This window comes from Cebus imitator, unplaced genomic scaffold (genome assembly GCF_001604975.1).
Source record: "Cebus imitator isolate Cc_AM_T3 unplaced genomic scaffold, Cebus_imitator-1.0 Scaffold102, whole genome shotgun sequence".
NCBI classification, from domain to species: Eukaryota; Metazoa; Chordata; class Mammalia; order Primates; family Cebidae; genus Cebus; species Cebus imitator.
This window is the reverse complement of record NW_016107417.1, coordinates 3,683,547-3,691,203: the sequence shown is the minus strand read 5'-3', so window position 1 is coordinate 3,691,203 and position 7,657 is coordinate 3,683,547.

The following is a 7,657-nucleotide window of genomic DNA, read 5'->3' as shown; positions in this document are numbered from 1 at the left end:
GAAGGTGGGGCAGGGATGGTCACTCCCATTTGGCAGATGGGCACACTGAGGCTCTGGAAGAAGGAAGGGGAATTGAGGGGCTGAGGACAAGGTGGCTTCGAAGGTAGACCCTGGAGTGGAGGTGGAGCTGGGCTGGTACCAACACCGCAGACATTTTAAGCCTCGGTAGGAGCAGGGCCTGAAGTCCGACCTGGAACGTGAAGGACAAGGGGAGGTCTGAGATGGGCTGGAGGAGGTTGGGGAGGGGAGGGGCTGGCTCTGTCCAGGTATTTCTGATTTCTGTCCAGATGTGTCCAGCCGGGATGGACTAGGCGCCATGAGAGATTAAAGCGGGGGACATATCAGTGGCTTCAGACAACACTTTTTTTTTTGAGACAGGGTCTCTCTGTCACCCAGGCTGGAATGCAATGGCTCAATCATAGCTCACTGCAGCCTTGACCTCTTAGGCTCCTGCCTCAGCCTCCTGAGTAGCTGGGATTATAGGCATATGTCACCATACCCAGCTAATCTTTTACTTTACTTTTTGGAGAGATAGGGTCTTGTTATGTTGACCAGGCTGGTCAACATAACAAGACCTGGGCTCAAGCCATCCTCCCACCTTGGCCTCCCAGAGTTCTGGGTTTCCAGATGTGGGCAACTACACCCGGCCTGGACAACACTTTCTTTCTTTCTTTTCTGAGACAGGGTCTCCCTCTGTCCCCTAGGCTGGAGTGCAGTGGTGCAATCATGGCTCATCACAGCCTCAACCTCCTGGGCTGAAGTTATCATCCCACCTCAGCCTTCCAAGTAGCTGGGACTACAGGTCGACACCACCAGGCCAGGCTAATGTTTTTTGTTTTTTTTTTTTGAGTTGGACTCTTGCTCTGTCACCCAGGCCAGAGTGCAGTGGCATGATCTCAGCTCAGTGCAAACTAAGCCTCCCAAATTCAAACGATTCTTCTGCCTCAGCCTCCCAAGTAGCTAGTATTACAGGCATGTGCCACCACATCCAGCTAATTTTTATATTTTTAGTAAAGATGGTATTTTGCCATGTTCTCCAGGCTGGTCTCAAACTCCTAACCTCAGGTGATTCTTCTGCCTCGGCCTCTCAAAGTGCTGGGATTACAGATGTGAGCCACCACACCTGGCCACGTTTGTATTTTTTGTAGAGTTGGGGTTTCACCATGTTGCCTAAGCTGATCACAAACTCCTGGACTCAAGCAATCTGTGCCTCAGCCTCCCAAAGTGTTGGGGTTACAGGCTTGAGGCACTGGCCAACACATGATTTCATTAAAAGACCTGTTTGGGGGTTTGCCTCTCCTCTCGTCCTGGGATCTTCCTGAGATGGGGGCAGGATCAGGTTGAGGGAGGGGTGTTCCATGAATGTTATAGCAAACAGGGTGTTTCTCCCCACAAAGGGTCTCCCATGTGATTATTTATTTATTTATTTTAAAGAGACAGGATTGCGCTATGTTGCCACGTTGGCCAGGCTGGTCTCGAACGCCTAACCTCAGGTGATCCTTCTGCCTGGGCTTCTCAAAGTGCTGGGATTACAGGTGTGAGCCATCACGCCTAGTCTTTTTTTTGAGACAGATTTTTGCTGTGTCACCCAGGCTGGAGTGCAATGCTGTAATCTCAGCTCATTGCAGCCTCAACATACTGAGATCAAGTGATCCTCCCACCTCAGCCTCCCGAGTAGCTGGGACTGCAGGCCCATACCACGACACCTGATTAATTTTCAATTTTAATTTTTTTTTTTTTTTTTTAGAGCCAGGGTCTCACTATGTTGTCCAGTTCATCTCAGACTGGCCCTGCCTCCGATGTCATCTCCCTAGAGGCCCACTGTGTAGCTACACAGGGCTCATGGGCTGAGAAATGTTTGGGGAAACAAGGTTGGGGTGTGTTACCTAAATCAGCCAGGCTGGGATGGGGAGCCAGGATTCAAACCAAACTCTGGGGATTCCTTCCATTGCCTCCGGTCTCCTGGAAGGGAGGGGGCAGGAGTTCAGATCCCTCTCACATGAGGGATTCCTGGCCCTCATGAGGGCCGGGCAGGGGTGTAGCCCACAGGAGGTAGGAAGGGGCCTGCTCACTGAGGCCACACGGGGGCGCCAGAGACCAGAGGAGAGGTAGGCACCCCAGGCAGCATCAGGTTCCCGTTTGGGGAACTGGGGACAGGGAAGGGCTCCTGGGTGGGAAGCTGGGCCTCTCCTCTGCTGCCCCTTGTGGACAACCCTGGTGAGGCCTCTGGGCCCAGCCTCACTCCCTGTGTGACCTCAGGCAAGTCCCTTAACTTCTATGGTAAGTTCTCAGAAAGGTCCATCAGTGGCCATCACTCCATCCCCACTCAGTATAGCTGAGTGGATACTGCGTGCCAGGGCTGAGGCCAGGGCTGCTGGGGGCAAAGCTGGGACTGGCATTCAGCACCCCCTGCCTCTCACACGTGATTCTTTCTGGTCCTTTATTAGTTTTTGTCACATCTCTCTTTCAAGCCTCAATTTCCTTGTCTGTGAAAGGAGGTTGGGTCGGGGCATGGTGACTCTCACCTGTAATCCCAGCACTTTGGGAGGCCGAAGTGGGAGGATCACTTGAGCCCAGGAATTCAATACCAGCCTGGTCAACATGGCAAAATCCTGTCTCCACTAAAAATATAAAAAATAGCTAGGAATGGTAGCACACACCTGCAGTCCCAGCTACTCTGGAGGCTGAAACAGGAGAATCACTTGAACCTGGGAGACGGAGGTTGCAGTGAGCCGAGATTGTGCCACTGCACTCCAGCCTAGGTGACAGAGTGAGACCATGTCTTTCAAAATAAGTAAATAAAAATAAAGGGGGGGCCGGGCGCGGTGGCTCACGCCTGTAATCCCAGCACTTTGGAAGGCCGAGGCGGGTGGATCACGAGGTCAAGAGATCGAGACCATCCTGGTCAAAATGGTGAAACCCCGTCTCTACTAAAAATACAAAAAATTAGCTGAGCATGGTGGCGCGTGCCTAATCCCAGCTACTCAGGAGGCTAAGGCGGGAGAATTGCCTGAACCCAGGAGGTGGAGGTTGCGGTGAGCCGAGATTGCGCCATTGCACTCCAACCTGGGTAACAAGAGCGAAACTCCGACTCAAAAAAAATAAATAAATAATAAAATAAAATAAAATAAAAATAAAGGGGGAGGGTCGGGCCCCCCCAGCTCACAGGAAGTCTGTAAAGTCTCAGTCTCTTTCTGAGCTTATTCCAGCCTCAGCAAGCAGCCAGACCTCCAGCCTTGACAGTCCAAAGCAGCCCCGGGGCTTGGTGCCATGTTATCCCAGCAGATCTGTTTTCCGATCCCATGGGGCCAGACCACTAAGGCCCCAGCAGCCTCCACCCACTCCTCACAGAGCCCTGAGCACGGCACAGCCCGAGGCCCAGCTCACAGGGTGCTCCGGGGATGGATGCTCTTGGCAGGAGGAGACGCCCGAGAGCCTCAATCCCAGCTCTCCTTCTTCCCAAGGTACCTTCATTCAAATGCCTCCTCCACGCTGTACTACTCCCCACGTGCAGGAGGGCCCTGCCACGCCTGCAGCCTCCCACCCACCCCACAAGCCTCTTTGGTGCAGAGGGACATCACTAGCTCTCTCACCCAGCCCTGGGGGGAGCAGTCATGCTGATGACACCTTGCCAGTGTATGGGGCCTCTTGGTATCTCAAAGTGACTTTAGATCTATTATCTTCACAAGGGCCACGCCAGGAGAGAGTTATTAGCCCCCTTTACAGATTAATGCATGGAAGTCGGGGAGGGAGGTGGTGCCAGCCTTGAGCTCCTTCCTTGAGTCCAGACCTGCCCTGCAGAGGGCAGGTGTGTGGGGGCAGGGAGAGGTCCTGAGAACCCAGCACGAAGAAGTGGCAGGGAACCCCATGTCTGCCCCTACTGGTCATAGCCCTCTGGTGCTGGGAGTCCAGACACAAGGCAGGCTGCCGGGGTGTGTGGCAACTTGGCCACATCAGAGGGTTGCTAAGCCCAGGGCTGGAGCACCCTCTTCCCTAAGGTCCCGAGAATCAGCTCCAGGGAGAGGCCTAGGATGAGAGTCTCCAGCCCTGACCTCGGGAAGCAGCTCCACCAGATCGTTTGTCAGGTCTGGTGGGAATGGCGGTCACCCCCTGCCCTTGGCCACTCCAGAAACATGCAAGTGGCACAGTGCCCCACTCCCACCCAGGAGGTCAGGACAGGAGAGGCTGGCTGTGGGTCACGCAGCCCTGCCCGCCGCTGACCAGGCGTGGGGCCGTGGGCAAATCTCTTCCTTTCTCTCTGGATGTTGTCTTTTTGTGTATAAGGGACAGCTGCACCTGTTCAGGTGTGAGGGACAAATGAGCATCCCAGTATGGCCACCAATGGCCGTCCCAACCTTGCTCTGAAGGAGGAGGAGGGCGGCAGTGCGATTGGTGCTGGGAGCTCCCTGAGCCCGCCCTCCAGCCTCAGGTGCATGGCTCTGATTTGAAGGTGCATCTGTTGAGATGGCTTCGGAGAGCGGCTGAAGCAGATGCTGGGGGTGCGGACCCCCCAGTCCCCCACCTAGTCCTGGCAGCCCCTCCCCCGCCCCATCTGCCCGGCATCAGGGGCATGTCCTATGAAAAGTCCATAGCTCCAAATGGGTGGACATATGGCGCTTTCATCATCCTGGTTTTCCTTCCAAAAACCTTCCCTGCACTGCTCCAACAAGCCACAGGGGCTCCCACGCTCTGCGGCTGCTGCAGCCCCATGTGGTTTTACAATTATCAGTCCCTCTGGGTGCACAGGAAGCCAGGCCCAAGCCCCCTTGGCCACCACCCCTCTGCCTACAGGCGCCACTGAGTCTGCGAGCTGCTTCGGGGAAGGGTGGGTCCTGCCTGTTTTGTTCTGGGTGTTGGGTGAGGTGCCCTGCTCCCTGCATCCAACCTGACTACCCTCCCTGGGGTGCTTGGCAAAGAAAGCCACTCAAGGTGGGTGTCCTAAAGCTTTGCCTCTCCGGCCACATCTGTTCCTGGATTTAGGGCTTGAGGAAACAGGCTCATTGGGGGAGAGGACTGGCTAGAGTGGCAGAGCTGGGATCTGAACTCGGGGCTGTCTGCCCAAGGCTGCCCTCCACGCGCTGCTGGACCTGGTGCGCATTGAACACAGGAATGGGAGCGGTGGCCAGGTGTCCTCACCTCCTAACCCTCACCACCCTGCTGGCCCTGGCCGGGCAACTCCTATGACTAGCCCATTTGATTTTTATTTTTTATTTTATTTATTTTTGAGACAGAGTCTCGCTCTGTCACACAGGCTGGAGTGCAACTATCTTGGCTCACTGCAACCTCTGCCTCCTGGGTTCAAGTGATTCTCGTGCCTTGGTCTTCCCAGTAGTTGAGATTTTAGGCAAGAGCCACCATGCCCGGCTAATTTTTGTATTTTTAGTAGAGACGGGCTTTCACCATATTAACCAGGCTGGTATTGAACTCCTGACCTTAAGTGATTCACTCGCCTTGGCCTATCCTTTCCCTTTTTTCCCCCACTGCTAAGAGTCGTATCGCCTCAGCCTCTCAAAGTGCTGGGATTATAGGCGTGAGCCACCGTGCCATTATTTTTTTACTAGGCTATTCTTCTAGAACACCCATTTGGGATAAGAACAGGGCACTGGTTGGATTTGCGGTTAACTGTTTTCTAAGGAGAATAAATGTTTATTACATTTTTTTAAAAAATAGAGTCAGCGTCTCACTGCGTCGCCCAGGCTGGAGTGCAGTAGTGCCATCACGGCTCACTGCAGCCTCAAACTCCCAGGCTCAAGTGATCCTCCCACCTCAGCCTCTCTAGTAGCTGGGACTACCTACAGGCAACCATCACCACTCTTGGCTAATTTTTTTTTTTTATTTTGGTAGAGATGGGCGTCTCTCTATGCTGCGCAGGCTGGTCTCAAACTCCTGGCTTCAAGCAACGCCCCCACCCACCCCCACCTCCGCCAACCTTGGTCTCCCAAAGTGCTGGGATTACAGGTGTGAGCCAAACCCAGCCAGAAATATTTACTCTGAATAAGATCTTACAAGGAACTGCAACATAAAACAGCTGTGCATGGCCAGAGGCAGTGGGTGGGTCCTGGGCTGTGAGGTGCTGTGTGGGTGGAGGGGCTCTGGGAGCTGGGTGGCAGTGCTCCTCCTTTGCTCCAGGCCAGCCTCCGAAGAGGGAGCATCTCCCCCAGGATCCTGGCCAGCTAGGAAGCTGAGGAGGCGAGGGCAGGGGCTAGCCCTCCAGGTGATCACATTCTCTGACCCTTTCTGAACCCCCATTGCAGCCCCAAAATGACCCCCAACTGGTAGAACCCAGACCAGGGCCATGAACTCTCGGGCAGACACCTGTTCTCAGTCCCTCTTTCATGCCTCAGCTCAGCAGGCACTTCCTGGGGCAGCCCCAGGGGGCTTACAGCCCGGTCACCCCCCCCCAAGAGCCCTGCAGGTGGAGTGCTCAGGAAGGAGGGCGGGTGGCCGGCAGCCCCTTTCCCTTCCTCCTAGTCCAGGGGCACACTAAGTTCTAGGCCTTCTCGAATGCACTCACAGCTTGAACAAAAATGCTCCAGCTCTCTTGGGTGACTCCTGCCCCAAGCTTTCAGGACCCCAGGCTGGAGCGACAGCATTGAACTTTTTTTTGAGATGGAGTCTCACTCTGTTGCCCAGGCTGAAGTGTAGTGGTGCGATCTCAGCTCACTGCAACCTTTGCCTCCCCGGTTTAAGCATTCTCCTGCCTCACCATCTCGAGTAGCTGGGAACTACAGGTGTGTCCCACCATGCCTGACCAATTATTTATTTATTTATTTTTAGTAGAAATGGGGTTTCACCATGTTAGCCAGGCTGGTCTCCATGTCCTGACCTTGTGATCTGAGCTGCCCGCCTCGGCCTCCCAAATTGCTGGGATTATAGGCGTGAGCCACCTCGCCAGCCAGCATTTAACCTTTCATGTGGGTGTCTCAGCCCTGGGAACAGCTGCAGTCCAAGGATGGGGTTGGGGGCATCTACCACTCACTTTTCCTTTCAGTATGTGCTTCGGATTAGTGACCCTGCGGAAAGCACGCTGGAGTTGGACGGCCTGGCTTCAATCTGCTTCCACCACCTTTGTTAGTCCGGCTGTCCTCAGTCTCGGACTGTCCCGCCATGAAATGGGGGAACGTGAACTTCCTCAGATCTCGAGGGCACAGCTCCAGCTGGCACAGGGTGGCAGCTGCATGGCGCAGGGAGGGCCAGCCAGCCCTGCAGCAATGGAAGCATCGGACTGGCACCTCCAGTACTGGCCAGAGGACCAGACACCACCACACCGGCTGGGCTCAGAGCAAACTGGACCCCTGAGACCCTCAGGCACTTGTGTCTGTCCTGCTTCTGCCAGTGGGGCTGGAGCTGCCTCTACCTAAGGACTTCAAGTCTGCACCCTTTCATGGAGGGTCACTCATGAGTCACACTTCCCTCTGCTGGTATAAACAATCCCCCTCTCTGGGCCTGACAGGCCCCACCCTTAGCTGAATTTCTGTCATGGGCTATCTGCTGTCTCTAGAGGCCCGGCATCCCTGTGTTTAAACCGCCCTTGGGGCTAGCATGGAGCCAGGCTGGCTCCAGAACCCAGAAACCCTTGTTTACTTGATGCCACCCAGTGCCAAGGGGCTCCTCAGGTGCCCATTCATCTGTCTGTGGCTGAGGGGTGCCAGCCTAG